The sequence below is a fragment of the Euprymna scolopes genome, chromosome 21, assembly GCF_053919585.1.
Source record: "Euprymna scolopes isolate OS-2025 chromosome 21, ASM5391958v1, whole genome shotgun sequence".
Lineage (NCBI taxonomy): Eukaryota > Metazoa > Mollusca > Cephalopoda > Sepiida > Sepiolidae > Euprymna > Euprymna scolopes.
The window spans coordinates 83,485,294-83,501,325 of NC_136502.1; the positions used below are offsets into that span (position 1 = coordinate 83,485,294).

The window sequence follows — 16,032 nt, forward strand, 5'->3', positions numbered from 1 at the left end:
TTATAAAATCAAAAATAGTTTCTCTACAGTGCAATGTAGACTACAATGTATTGTGGACTAAGTCAATGCAGAGAATTATGTCTAGATTTCTTATGGTGCATTGTGATGGGTCCCTGACTAGAGAAGGCAATCAATCGATTTGATTGAAAAATGGTCAATTTTACCGATTTTAATGAAATTAAAATGTATTGGAAGTGTTTAACATTCGTTGATCCTAATTCAATTCTGGGCAACGTTATGTCTACCTGCTAGTATATATACATAATATATATATGCATGGATGACTTTGTATAGTTATATAACTTAGCCTATATTGATGTACGTATAGTATTTTTTGTGCACAGAGATATGTGTGCATATGCGCACACACACACATATATATACATATTTATATATAGATGTGTACATGTTTGTATAGATATATGTATGTGCATGCATTTATGTAGGCGTGTACATATGTATATGTGTGCATATATATTGGTGTGTACATGTGTATACATATAGACATGTGCATATGTACGGTGTGTGTGTGTGTGCATAATCACGTCGACACACATGTTTACATTTGACCACGAAAGTTAAACCTGATTAGCACTTAAATGGGTGACCATATTTGAATGCCAGGTGCTGTATATTCTCTTTATTCATTGTTTCCAGTCGTTCTGGATTTTCCCTTGCCACTGGAATCAAGTAGTGCTAAGTCAAACAAGGTGCGGTTGCATTGTACAACTCTTGCTTCATAATTATATGTGCACATCCGTGCATGTGTGTGTATATGTGTTTATATGTGGCTGTGGTGTGTATTCAATAGGAATTAGATTTGTTGCTCATTATCCCCCCACCCCTTACTCGATTAAAAATGTTGAGATAATGTCTGGGACGATTATCTAATTAGACACTCACCAATCCATTAACTCACATTTAATCATTTTTCATAATTTTTGTATATGTTAGTAATTTCGACATTCATTTTTCATAATTTTAACCCACCTTATTGCCCCCCTCCCTCACACTTTACTCGAATAAAAAGGTTGAGATAAGGTCTGGGAGGATTATCTCATTAAACACTCACCAATCCATTAACTCATATTAAATCATTTTTCATAATTTTGGGATATGTTACTAATGTCGACATATGTATAATGTGGATACATTGTAGCTACCTGCATGTTTCAAGCATGTTAGTATTATAATTTTACCGTTTGCGTGAACATGTGCATGCTATTTGGGTCACTTCCCTCTTCCTGAGTCAGCATTAATCTATCTTGAAACAGGGCACTTAAGTTTGTTTGGTATAAAATTTGGAATAGGGTTAAATATAATTGATGGTTGTTTTTTTTTTCATGTCTTTAATCTGTGTGTGTATATGTACATAGGTCAATTTATTTGTTGAGTACTTTTATGATCACTGTTTTTCATATGTGTGTATGTGGTGTGTATGTGTGTTTAGGTTAATGTCTCTTTTCTGGTCTATATATGTGGATGCATATATGCGTATGTATATATGTGTGTATATGTTTTTATCTACACACGCATAGACACACACCCACATTAATTTTAATATGCATGTATATATGTGTGCTCTGTATGCTATGTGTCTGTGTATGTTGTGTTTTAATTTATTCAATGCTAGTGTAAATTTTGTTATAAAGTTTGTGTGTGTAAAGAGATAGGAATAATCTTCAGTTTTAAAAATCGGCAAGATTCTTGAATATCTCTGCTGCATGTGTAGACATGTTGTGAAACAAATGATTTCCTGTCCTCTGAGATTCATACGTTGCTTCCATGTACAGCGACTCTATTGCTGAGTGCTTTAGTTACGCCTATATCGGATTTATCCCATGTTGTGCATTTTACTATATGGACCATATGGGTGAAGTTTAACTCTTATTTTGAATGTTTGTGTTGGGTTTTTGAATACGCATGTTTCCTTCTACTATTATATCACAAACCCCCACATCATCGTCTGTTGCATCTTGTGACCCCTTGTGCTCTGTGTTAGGTTGCGTTTGAACGAGTTTAGAATACTTTGAGGTTTCTGGGTGATTGTTGTAAGGATTATTTATTATAGTGATATTTATAAGAGTTACTTTGTTGAGTGCTCCAGGTAAGGGTTGTTCAGTAAAGGTATTTTGTAGTGGTTTGTTTGAGAGCAATAGGGAGTATGATAAGGGATTACTGATTGTAATAGTTGATGTATTTTGTTTTGTGTGGAACTGTATTTATAAGTGTTATTATATGTTTATGTGTTATGAATGTTTAATATGTTATTTGGTGTATGTTAGTAGTTGTATTTGTTGTGCATGTGTGCGTTCATGTGTGGTTGCTGGGTGTATTCAATGGGTGTTGTTTGGGGTAGGTGTATAATATGAGTATATCGTGGTTACTTCTCTGCCTGTATTTGAGTATGTCGTGTGTGTTTGCGTGCGATGTGTTTTGTTTTTTTTACCTATGTTCTGCGATTTTCATTGTGTGTGGATGATTTCAGTTGGATTTTGTTTTTCGTTGGCATTTTCGTTAATGTCTTATGTTTTTCTTTCTTTCTGATTATATATATATATATATATATATATATATATATATATATATATATATATATATATAGAGAGAGAGAGAGAGAGAGAGAGAGAGAGAAAGAGAGATGAGTATGTAAAGATATGTGTGCGAATATGTATAGGTATAAGCATATATATATATATATATATATATATATATATATATATATATATAGTCTTTGAAGTTTTTAACCTTTAAAACTGTACAAAAAAATATTTTTTATCATTCGTTAGAAAACCATCTAGTCAGTAAGTCATTTAATCACCTGCAAGCACTGCATTAATTCGCTCTCGAATTTACTATAATACCAATAATTTATTTTTCAAGGGATCATCAGTTGTTTACCATGAAACACTGTTTCGGGGATTTAAAAACAAAACAGTATATTACATCATGGCTCCCCAGCAGTGTTGATCAAACACCACCACCCTTAATCTTAGGAATATATACATATATATATATATATATATATATATATATATATATATATATATATATAGATAGATAGATAAATGTGCATATGTGTATATGACCATATATATATATATATATATATATATATATATATATATATATATATAACATACCACTTAATAAGGTTATCTCTTATTAAAACAATCTACTTTTTTATAAAGTACTAAGCTTAAAATCAAATATCAAAATTTAAGTTCAGTTATTGGTTAATTACAGTTTTTAAGTGAAGTTTAGTTTACATATTACAAGCATTTAAGTAAATTTACTGTTGCAAATTTTCTAAACAATGAAAAAATGTGAATTTCGTGCGTTGTTTTTCGTTTGCACAAAGCAATGGCTTGATAAGTGCTATTCAGACTCTCCTCTGTTGAAATTAATTGATTAAGAAGATTACACTGTGTTTAATGCAGTTACACAGACAAATGATGCTGAATGCTCAGTTTGCTCAAATTTGTCCGATGAACTGGAAAACATCCAAAAAAGTCCACAAATTAATTTTGTCTGATTGTAAATTGCAGTTGTGTGAGATATCAGCGGCGTTGCAGGTACCAGAAAGCAGCATATTAACCATTTTGCATGGACTTTCACTAGAAAGCTTTGTGCAGAGTAAGTGCCGTATTTGCTCACAGTCAAGCGAAAATCATGTGAAAAAAATGTATTTTCCATCAATTTTAACAATAGGTAAAGCGTGATCCACATTTCACTCATAAGTCATAGTTAAGTGGACAGCAGTAGGTAAAAACCGCCCAAAGCTACCAACAATGCAAACATCAGCAGGCAAGGTTTTGGCTTCCAAATTTTTGGATACTCAAGGTATATTGTTCATCGATTACTCTAAGAAAGAACCATCAATAGCAAATATTATATAGTTATATTGACGTGTTCGGAGGAAGAGATCACAAAATAAAAACAACTATAAATGAAGAAGTAAAATTGCTATTTCATTAAAGAAAATGCATTGTGTCACAAGGCGGCTGCAAAGGAGATATAACATATAAAGAAATATTTATCATTGATATGTATCCGATATAAATATAAAACAAGTGAAGCATACATGGTCCCCTGTGAGGGCACAGTGAACGAGACATAAAAAGCGACTAAGTTCAGCATTTTCCCCCACCCTCTATTTAACCCCAAAATTCCTAAAGGGATGTCAAATCCCGGTGAAAATGAAAAACGGTGCAGTTTTAGACCTTAACATATTTAAATTTGAGTTCTGCACCACGCAAAAAAGAAATGACTAAGTCCGTCATTGCCCCCCCCCCTTTAAGCTCCAAAAGTCCCCCAAGGTCTTAACATATTTAAATTTGAGTTCAGCATCATGCAAAACTGCTAAATAGACATACACAGAAAATTTTGGACAAATATGGTAAAATAGTCCGAAAAATGGAGTGTTTTTATTAGCCCTAAAAGAGCCCCTGGGGCACACCTAAGAGTTATCGCGATGTATAGACAAACAAAATTTTAACCCAAAAGACATCCCTAGGTGAGCAACCGGAAAACCTGGAAAATCCGTTCTGTAACTTTTTTTACTCAGATCATGTTTAATGTTTGTGCAAAATTTCAAAATATTCCAAAGCTTTCATTTCTTCTGATGACGTAAGCCATTATTGAAAATCCATATATAAAGGAAATAAATATAATTCTTTTCCATATATTCCTTGTTTCAAACAATAAATTCTCAATTTGATTATATTTCCATGTATATTTTAATCTACAGAATTTAACTTCAATCTTTACATCCCCCCCCTCTCTCTCTCTCTCTCTCTCTCTCTCTCTCTCTCATTTATATATATATATATATATATACACACATATATATATATATATATATATATACATATATATATATATACACATATATACATATATATATATACACACATATATATATATACATATATACATATATATATACATATATATATATATATATATATATATACACACACACATATGAGAGAGAGAGAGAGAGAGAGAGAGAAAGAGAGAGAGAGAGAGCTTGAGGCAGGGAAGATGAGTAAAGAGATTTAAATATTTTTCACTAAACTTCATCCGCCGAGTTGAAAAAACTGAAGTGCATTGAATATTCATTTATTTTATTTTCTCTGAAAACATTTTTCTAGCGAAAATACACGTTCAATCCTAATTTTCCATTCAAATGTTCATGTCAAGATATGTCCATGTCATGCGCGTTTCTTTTTTTCTACAGTGTTTTATATTTCATCGATAAGCGTCGATGAAAACATATGTCATAAGTTAAACTTTCAAGTGATAAATATTTCAATTGCCGATATTTTGTATAACACGAAAATATATGTTATTCAGGAAAGACCGTTTGCAAATAAGTGCTTTTTTTTAGTAAATTTATGTAGAATTTTTATCTGAATGAAGTTTCTTATAATATTATATATCTTCCCTTTTCCTCGCTCTCTCTCTCCCTCCCTCTCTCTCTCGACCTCCCTCCCTCCCTCTCTCTCTCTACCTCCCTCCCTCTCTCTCTCTCTCGACCTCCCTCCCTTTCTCTCTCTCTTTATATATATATATATATATATATATATATATATATATATATATATATATATATATATATATCCAATGAAAATCACGTGATTATTAAAGTGCTGAATGCAAGACAGAGATGGTATATAATTTGTTTATTATACGAATATTATTGGTTACATATGTGCATACACTTCATCGAACCAAAATCGATTCTTTTTGGTCTGATGAAGTGTGATCCTTTAATTGGGATTCCACTGAAACATGTATGCACATATGTAACAAATAATGTTTGCATAATAAACAAACTATAATATATATATATATATATATATATATATATATATATATATATATATATATATATATATATATCCTAAGCATGTCTGTATATACTGGTTTCACTTCTAAACAAATTAACCGAGCATCTAGAATTTTGTACCACAGAGGTGTAAGGAGTTCTAATGTGTGACTTATATTCAGTTTCATACAAAGAAGTAAAAAAAAAAGTAGTGGAAGTCCTTTCTAAAAATTCAGATACCTTCAATTACTTTAGAGTATTTTAAAAGGGGTTTTAGAATGCATAATATGGGCACAATCTCACATTGGAAAGTTCAAATACATCATATTTTCAGTGTGTGTGCGTGTGCTTAAATATGTATCATTTTGTGGGTGTGTTTTTATCTTTTTTGTTTTCGCGGGGTATGGGGCACCCTACCCGATGTCACTCACTCAAAGTGATATTCACTCGCTATTTCAGAAACTTGAAGTGAAAAATATTTTTTTAAAGATTCTAACCATCGAATAAAGCGCAATTATTTGTATCTCTTTTGCACTTTATGCACCGGATATATTCACCAGGTAGTTTTGAAATTTTTATTTTTGTAAGTTAGGTTGCTCCCATAAATGTGTGTGTGTGTGTGTGTGTGTGTGTGTGTGTGTGTGTGTAAATATGTATAATGTGTGTTTAAATATGTATAGTTATGTGTGTGTGTGCAAATATGTATAGCTTTGTGTGTGTGTGTGCAAATATGTATAGTTGTGTGTGTGTGTGTGTGTGTGCAAACATGTATAGTTCTGTGTGTGTGTGTGTGCAAACATGTATAGTTGTGTGCGTGTGCAAATATGTATAGTTGCTTATGTGTCAATTTCCCTTTTTGCTTAATTCTACATCTGTCGAAGTTCTCAGAAATCAAGATGATCCTCCTCCCCGTCCTGGAGCTAACACCTCATCTCTATATGAGATACATAGATATTGTTCCTCTTTACATCTCAAACACTGAGTTAGTAAAAAATTGAGCACATAATTATCCTCCTCCCAACTGACCATTTAAATATGTTATCGTTTGTCTTTCTTGTTGTCTCTGTGTCTTACTTAATTCCAGAACAAGAATTCATCTAGTCTGGTGGAGTATCCAGTTTCGTGCTGTTACTTGAGGTAACATCACTTGGAGAAAGTGAACCATTTCTTTTAAAAGGCAGTTTACGTTAGCCATGGCGAGGAGATCTTATTTGTGCTGTGAATACTATGTGATTTTGAATATTAAGTCAGGGTTTTACTTGTAGGGAAAAGTATTCTTATTCCAGGTTGTCAAGAGAGGCGTTAGACACTCGAGGATAGTGTGGTAGGCATTCAAGTTCTTTCCAATAGGCATTCAAGCTCTATCTCAAATATATATAGTTGAGTATACATGTGTAAATATGCCTGATTTTATGTATGAATATTTGTGTGAGTGAGTGTATATGTACGTGAATTTGTATGCGTGTGTAGACATGCATATTTATGTGTTTGTATCTATATAAAGGTAGTCTTCGTTTGTGCAGCATTGTATCTGTCACAAAAATGACAGGCGTATTTATTTATGGATTACCATTCATAATTTTCATCTGAAATATCTGTGCATCGTTGTACGGATGAAAACGTGATTCTGTCAGCCTACTGCCAAGCATCAGAGATAGTATTTATATAGTCTGTGAAACGTGTTACATAAAAAATATATACGTACTTCTTTTACGGCACATGGTGTCTTATGTAAGTGAACTACATTATATTATTTGTACTACATCGTGTGGACACAATACATATATATGAAGGAATGTTGGTGTTCAATGTGGACTAACCAACACTCACCGTGTTTTTATATTTTAAAAGTTCCAAATTCATCTAATATATATATATATATATATATATATATATATATATATATATATATATATATATATATATATATATATATATATATATATATATATACTTCATCCAACACACCAACACAGTATCGTTATCTTCTAATTTTCCCCTGCTCTTTTTCCCCCCAACAAGTACACACATAATTAGATACATCAATAATCTGGATTTTTGTACAAAATAAATATTTTTAAACATAGTCTACTTCCTTATCGATCTAGTTGACACTTTTATAAAGTTAATTTGATGATGCGTTCTCAGGAAATTTCATTAGAATTAGCTTAATACCTATATCTCAACAAGCTGCTGTCTTTTCAAGGCACGTTTGTGAGTATATATATATATATATATATATATATATATATATATATATATATATATATATATATATATATATATATAATATGAACTAATGAGGATATAATTAGGATGACAATTACTTGTGACATTTTAAACAACATTTTCTATCATTTTACATATCTATGATGCGTCTTAAATACGTGTCTTTGGTTGAAATTCTTAGAATTAAGGAAATTATTTCCTAATATTTATGTAGTGCTACTTCTGTTATAACAGTAGAGAGTATAGAAAAGATAGAAAAATATCGTACTCAGATATTTTCTCACAAGTATCTTCTTCTTCTTCTTCTTCTTCTTCTTCTTCTTCTTTTTCTTATTATTATTATTATTATTATTATTATTATTATTATTATTATTATTATTCAATAGTAAAATTTTCACCACAAAATATTCTTACATTATTATAAAGAAAATGTTAATAAGTTTAAAAATTATTGACTTTATCAGAAATTGTCGATATAAATTAAACTTGACTGAGGAAAATAAGTTACAGATTTAGAAAGTGACAATGTTAACAAAACAGTCTAAAATATTATTAGTTTACAAAATATATTTTCTGGAAAATATTGATTGATTTGCTTTTTTTTTTCTGTTTTTTTTTTTCTTTCCAGAAGTTGTACTTGAAATAATAGTTGAATGAACAGGCAGATGTAATATTGATTGATGGAAAACATTGACCTTGGTTTGAGGTTTTCTCAGAAGTTGTACTCTTAAATTGTTAATAGAAAAAATTTGAAGTGCATTAATGTACTTGACAGATGCCATTGGAAAATTGATTTTAGCAAAAAAGTAAAAAAAATGTGAGACTAGAGTGTTTTCCATTGATGAGAAATTGCATTTTACAGTCTGCGTTTATTTAAACTGCTCTTTCAACTTGTTGTTTGCTTTATTTTGAAAAGGAAGAAATGATTTTTAAAAAAGTGTTATAAAAGAATGCTGTTCAAATATTGGCAAAATGCCATATAGATCCTCGAGGGTTTTCATACATGTGTAGCTATTTTGATAAAAAAAAATTAGCAGTCTTAAGGCGAGAGGTCAGTGTATTAGCCTGCCTTCTGTGGGAAGCACATGAGGCAGTCAGTGGCTGGAGATACCGCCATTAGACACCCATCACACTTGGTAGGACTACACTGTTCTTCTTCGTATACACACAGACACAAACATTCACAGGCACACAGACACAAAAATTCGCATGCACATGTACACAAATATATGAATGAATGTACATATTCATCCATACACATCTAATAACGTAGTAGTAAAAGCATTACTTTATATTGCCGGAAATATTGCTCGAGAAATTCTTATGAAATTAGTATAACAGGTAAGTTTATATTTGTTATATCCCTTAAATAATCCTACTTTAGAATCTGCTCGTATCTTCGAAGCTTCCTACATTCATATACAGAAATATATTTGGTTGTTGCACTTAAAAGCGAGGCAAAATGCTATTAGCAGTCAAGTTGATTTCTTTATACTTCCTCTATAAGGAAACATTGTGGATGTGTAAATAGCCTGCTGGTTGTGGAAACTTTATGTAATCAAAATGTTTCAAGAACTGTAATGCAGTTAATTTTTTTTATTGAAACATTTTCTTTTTAGGCAAACTTAAAATGCGTCACCCTTCATTAAGATTCTACGATCATTTTCAATTTAGTTAAACTTTGTGTGGAATTATGATTGTACTTTGTACTTGAAGAACACTTAAAGAACAACAGAATCTTCATTAATCGGCATCAGAAATCGATAACAGTGTGTGTGAAATGGATAGTATTAGAAAAAAGATTATAACTTTGTTTGGAACAACATTAGCAGTCATCTCTTGGACTATTAATAACTTAAGTTGAATATAGATATAATTAGTAACTGAAAGCTTATATTGTTATTCAATAGTTTTGTGTAATGTGAATTATGTCTCTCTTTTATTGAGAGATAATTTATTGGGAATCTGTTAAGCATTATTTCAGAAGTTCATATTAATTAGATTCAACTTTACTGTAATTATTAAAGAAAGGCTTTATGTTTTTTTTTATTTTTTGTTTTTTATTAACTACGTGTTTTGTTATTAAGCATGCCATTATATTAGATAATTGATATAGACAGCTTTAGTCTGCTAAAACTCCGTATGTTGTTTGATTATTTCCATGCTGATCGTAGTTAGCTTTGTAAATGTGATGCTATTTCGAGGAGTGGACGTGACTTTGACTATTTTAGTTGATGTCATATGATTATTTATCCGTACCATTTTTTAAACAGCATTTTACATAATTTCTTTCTTTGAAATAGATTAATAAAAAATAAAGAGTATTAGGCAATACTTCAGATATAAATGTCATTCTTTTAAAGACTTAAAATATTTTCATTAAATATTTTTTGTATTATTATATTTTTTCAAATTTTACTACATATAGTTTATTTAACAGATTTTAGCTATTATAAATCTAAGTTTGAAAATACAGAATAATTTTGACAATTAATTTTTTTTAAATCATATTGTTTTATAGAATCCCTTTTTAAACAGCATTTTACATAATTCCTTTCTTTGAAATAGATTAATAAATAATAAAGGGCATTAGGCAATACTTCAGATATAAATGTCATTCTTTTAAAGACTTAAAATATTTTCATTGAATTTTTTTATTATTATTATTTTGTCAAATTTTATTGCATATTGTTTATTTAACAGATTTTAACTATTATAAATAAAAGTTTTAAAATATAGTATAATTTTGAGAATTAATTTAAAAAAAAAAAAACATTGTTTCATAGAATCCCTTTTTAAACAGCATTTTGAACCAGTTCTTTCTTTAAAACCGATAAATGAATAATAAATGAATACTTAAAATACAAATGACATTCTTTTAAAAACTTAAAACATTTTTTTTTATTATTTCATTAAATTCTGTTAAATTTGTTTGTTTGACACAATTTAACTTGCATTGATAAGTTTCAAAATATGGAATAATTTGGAGAATTAATAAATAAAAAAAAAACATTATTTCATAGACTTCTTTTTAATAAAAAAGATAAAACTGTAAAATGCTGTGTAAGCATAAACATATTTTTCTTCGATTTTTAATTAAATACGAGAGAATTATGAACACACTGCTTTTATCATAGTAGAACATGTAATTTTTTCTTCTTTTTTCTGTCTTTTTGTTTTTTTATAAAACAAGTACTTGTGTGAAAATAAATTATTTTTATTATTCCATTTTCTTGTATCGGTTTTTAATATAATAATTGTATTCTGTTAATCTATAATTGTATTAATTTCCGATTGAAGGAAACACCTCATCCTGCTTTAATTTTAATTAAAATGTATGCTTAAATTAGGTAAAAAAAAATATTTAAAAAAGTAAACAGATTAAAAAATTTAAATATTTAATCATATTTAAAATTTTCACTACAAGAAAAATATGTCTTTGTATGTCTGCTCATAAAACCATACAGCAATTGAACATCCATAATTCATTTAGACATTGAAAAATAAAACCCACGCTACTAGTTTTTTTAACGATGCCAACGCTGGAAAAACGATTATACTTAATTTTTTCCTCATTCAGTCAAAATGTATGCACGTAATACTTAGGAATGAAAGAAAGTTTTGACAAATCTATTTAATAAATATTACCTACAATGATATTAACTCTCATTTTTACAATATATTCTACAAAAAATAAAATAAGGTGTTACAAAATTATTTAAATATGTGAGAATTCATAGGAAAAGTCCTCTGAATTAAAATTAGAATTACTATTGAGGAGTACCTTACAACCGGGAAATGGTTTGAGTATCATGACATCTTAATGATAAACTAGTTGTGATAACTGGACATTATATTTGTCCTTGTCAACATCTGCTAACAGACTGACACATAGTGAAATTTCCCCAGCTTTCTATCTCTCCCTCCCTCTCTCTCTCTCTCTCTCTCTCTCTATATATATATATATATATATATATATATATATATATATATATATGTATACATATATATATATGTATACACACACACACACACACACACACACACACACACACACACACATGTATGAATGTGTGAATTCATGCACACGCATAAAAACAATGCTCACATAAACGTTGAAGTGATGACTTAAGAACATATGACTAGGAGTTTAAAAATAATGAAATATTTTAATAAATAATTTATTGTAGTAAACAATGATATAAAATATAAATATCGAATAATGATGATGATGATGATGATGATGATGATTAGATTGAGAAAATTGGGATCCATTGTGATGTTGGAGTATTTCAGAAGACTGCCTTATTGGGAACTACCAGAATCTTGCGGAAAGTACTAGAGGACTGAGAAAAGAAAATACTGACAGCCTGTGCTCATTTGATATGATCCGTCTATCATCATAAAATCAGCAATGCCAACAGACAGACACAATGTGACAACAGAGATGATATTATTATTATTATTATTATTATTATTATTATTATTGTTGTTGTTGTTGTTGTTAATAATAATAATAATAATAATAATAATAATAATAATAATAATAATAATAATAATTTATTTATTTTGTAGGCATACACAGACAGCTATTTCGTCATCTATGACTTATAGTTTGGCTAAACGCAAGAGTGTATCCATGCCGAGATTTGAAACCTGAATGACCTGTCACATTCAAATGTAATCAACAGTAAATTACTGCCTCAGTCTGTTTGTTTGTTCATAACCTCCTTCTATTTATTTGGAGATAGACTTTCGTACATCCAGGATAATTGGATAAGCATATTTAATTTTGATTAAAGAGAATACAATAATATTATTAGTATGCATGCATGCAAAGGCATTACAATATCTTACTTTATTTTATTTATAATAACTTAAATATCATAGACAAAAAATAGAATAGAAATGGCAATATGGGTTTCAGGGCTTGATACATAAGAACACAGTGGTAGTTATCATTTCCGGAAACTCCTTGGCATGTTTCAAAGGATTAAAAATGAAAGATTTACCAAAATATCAATATACTTACACTCCTTTCTATTCAATCACTGTAATTTACAAATTTGGGCCTCACTCCCAAAATTGAATGTCATAAAATTAAAAAATAAAAATCAAAAATTAAAAAAATAATATGGTACTGAAAGTACAGAGACATAGTGACTCATTCAATCCTGAGCAATACCAGGTCTGCCGGGTATATATATATATATATATATATATATATATATATATATATATATATAAATAAATCAAGCAGTAAAGATTAATTTGAATCTGTTTGTCAACAGTATAATTCTGGATTCTTCTACTGGGAACATTGTCTTCTATCATCATGTCGCCTTGAAAATACTTAATCTCTCCATATATTTTCAACTGGGTTTTTAATCCCTGACTTTTAATATATCTTTTTTATTTTTCACCCACCCCCACTCTTTTTTGTATTTATGATAGTTTTCATATAATGTTGTTTCAATTAATGCCAGTACCAGCAAATTCATAGCTTCGCTATAATATTCATTTGTTAATATCTCTTCTCTGATGAGAAGAACGCATTTCTTTGAAACCCCGCGGATTAAGGAAATTTTATATCTTATTTGAGTATCCTGTTGGACAATAAATTCATGTAAAATATAATTTACAGTTTTAAAGTTGTATTTTATATATATATATATATATATATATATATATATATATATATATATATATATATATATATATATAGTCTAAGTGTGTGTATATGTCGATGTGTATATATATGTATATATGTGTGTATATATTTGTCGATGTGTATATATATATATATATATATATATATATATGTCTGTGCATATTTGTGTATATATATGTATCTAATATATATATATATATGTGTGTGTGTGTGTGTGTGTGTCTATTATTATAAAAGCAACTTTGTGTCTGTATATATATGTCTATGTGTACTTGTGCATATATATATATATATATATATATATATATATATATATACACACATATATCTCTACTATTATATAAAAGGAACTTTGTGTGTTCGTCCCGTATGGTCTCCAAAACGACCGAGCCGATTTTTATGAAATTTCACACACATACTTTATGTGTCTGTCAGAGTTCTTAGATAGGTTTTGTATCGGAATGTGTTTGATAAGCATCGATAATCGATAATCAAAAAACTCTGATGAAAGAAGGAGCAGGCGAATTTGACCAAAGTTAACACCTTACACAGCCTAACATCACAAGTACATTTGAGAAGTTTTGTTACCACACAAACCGAAAGGCTCAACATTAGATTCAACAGTAACTTCTTTGACATGACAGGGGCGCGTTCGAAATGAACGTTTTTGCTTAAAGCATAATTGAACCATGATACCCGACTTTTTTATTTCAAACTAAAATTCAGGCCATTAAAGGCCAGACATATAAAGTCAATAGTAGGTTCTTTGATATGACAGCGACGCATTCGAAATGAATGTTTCTGTTTAGAACAAAACTGAACCATGATACTCGACTTTTTCATTTTAGAGTTTTAAAATCAACAGTAGGTTTTCTACAGTCCAATCTAGACTGCAATGTATTGTAGACTACGTCACTGCGAGGGGTCATGTAAAGCTTACTCCGGGTGCACTGCGATTATTCCTCCAACTAGAGTAGGCAATCAATTGATTTGATTGCAAAATGGGCGATTTTTTTCACCGATTTCAATGAAAATAAAAATATAGGATTGTGAAACATTCGTTGATCATCATTCAATCCCGAGCAACGTCTGGTCAACTTGCTATTTATTATTTTCCAGTTTGTTCAAGCTGTGGATGTCAAACATTCAATCGCGATTTTATATATTCCAACCGAAAGATCTTTTTAAGATTCTGACAGTCCCTTTGAGTGCAATTGTTTGAAACATTCTTGCACTTGGTTCACCGGGTATAGTTGCCAGATAATTTTTGAAATTCTGTTTCACGAGTCCAGTTGCTCATAGAATTACTGGAGTGGTAGAGATCTTCCTAAGATTCCAGTTTCTTTTCATGTTATATATTAGACCTTGGTATTTCGTTATCTTTTAACCCAGCATCATTATGGACACTAATTTCTACTAAGGTTGCTTCTTTCTCCTTCTTATCCCTTATGACTATGTTATGTTTTATGACTCCATTTTCTAGGTATGCATAGTCATAGTGGATGGTGTATTACTGTCTTTTCTGGTATATGTTTCCAGGACTGATATATATATATATATATATATATATATATATATATATATATAAACAATCAATACAGTGGAAAAGAAATGTTTACCCGAAATAATCAGAGGTAAACTTCAATTTAATATAAATAATAATATTTATATATTAATGAATTAATCCCAACCAAATAAAAAGCTCAATACAGACACAATAGAAAGTTATCCATCCATTTGTTTTGTTCCTTGACTGAATATTAACTTTTCTGCATTACTGCAAATGCAGTACAACCTAAAATATCAATTTCTTTTATGAATGTTAACTGGATTTTTTGCATTTTGAAATTCAAGCCATGAGACAAAAAGTTCTGGATATGTTGTTTCTTAAAAGTAGTTCTTTTTCGCCTCTTTGGATTACCAATGAGGGAGTCATTACCCACACAAAATGCTATTCCCGGTTTGTTTGTTGTTGTTTTTTTTTTTTCAATTGTTTTATGTATATATATATTTTTTTAACTGTTTTTCTTACAATTTATGACTAAATATCATAAATTGTTTCGTCTAATGCATCAAACAGCAAATTTCTAGCTTTGCTACAATTATAATTTGCTGATTTCTTACTGTCGTCTGATGAGAGGAATAGCAAGAGTGGCATTCTTTGAAACTCTGCGGAATAAGGACTTTAAAAGTTGTTTTTGGAGTATTCTGTCAAATAATACATTTTAATTTACAGTTTAAATTTTTTTATTTTCTTATATATATATGTGTGTGTGCACATTTTTTTCATTTTACTTTA

General features: G+C 29.6%; 1 protein-coding gene across 2 annotated transcripts in view; it reads left to right on the forward strand.

Moving 5' to 3' along the window:
* LOC145242526 (protocadherin gamma-B2-like) overlaps positions 1–16,032 on the forward strand; it is a 144,769-nt gene that overhangs the window by 20,949 nt on the left and 107,788 nt on the right. Inside the window, exon 1 of one of the 2 annotated variants that reach the window (XM_080105598.1) lies at positions 8,657–9,403. The exons of the other annotated variant lie outside the window; for it this stretch is intronic. The gene's annotated coding sequence lies outside the window, so the exon portion shown is untranslated. Of the gene's footprint in view, positions 1–8,656; positions 9,404–16,032 lie in introns of those variants that run through there. 2 annotated transcript variants of the gene reach the window in all.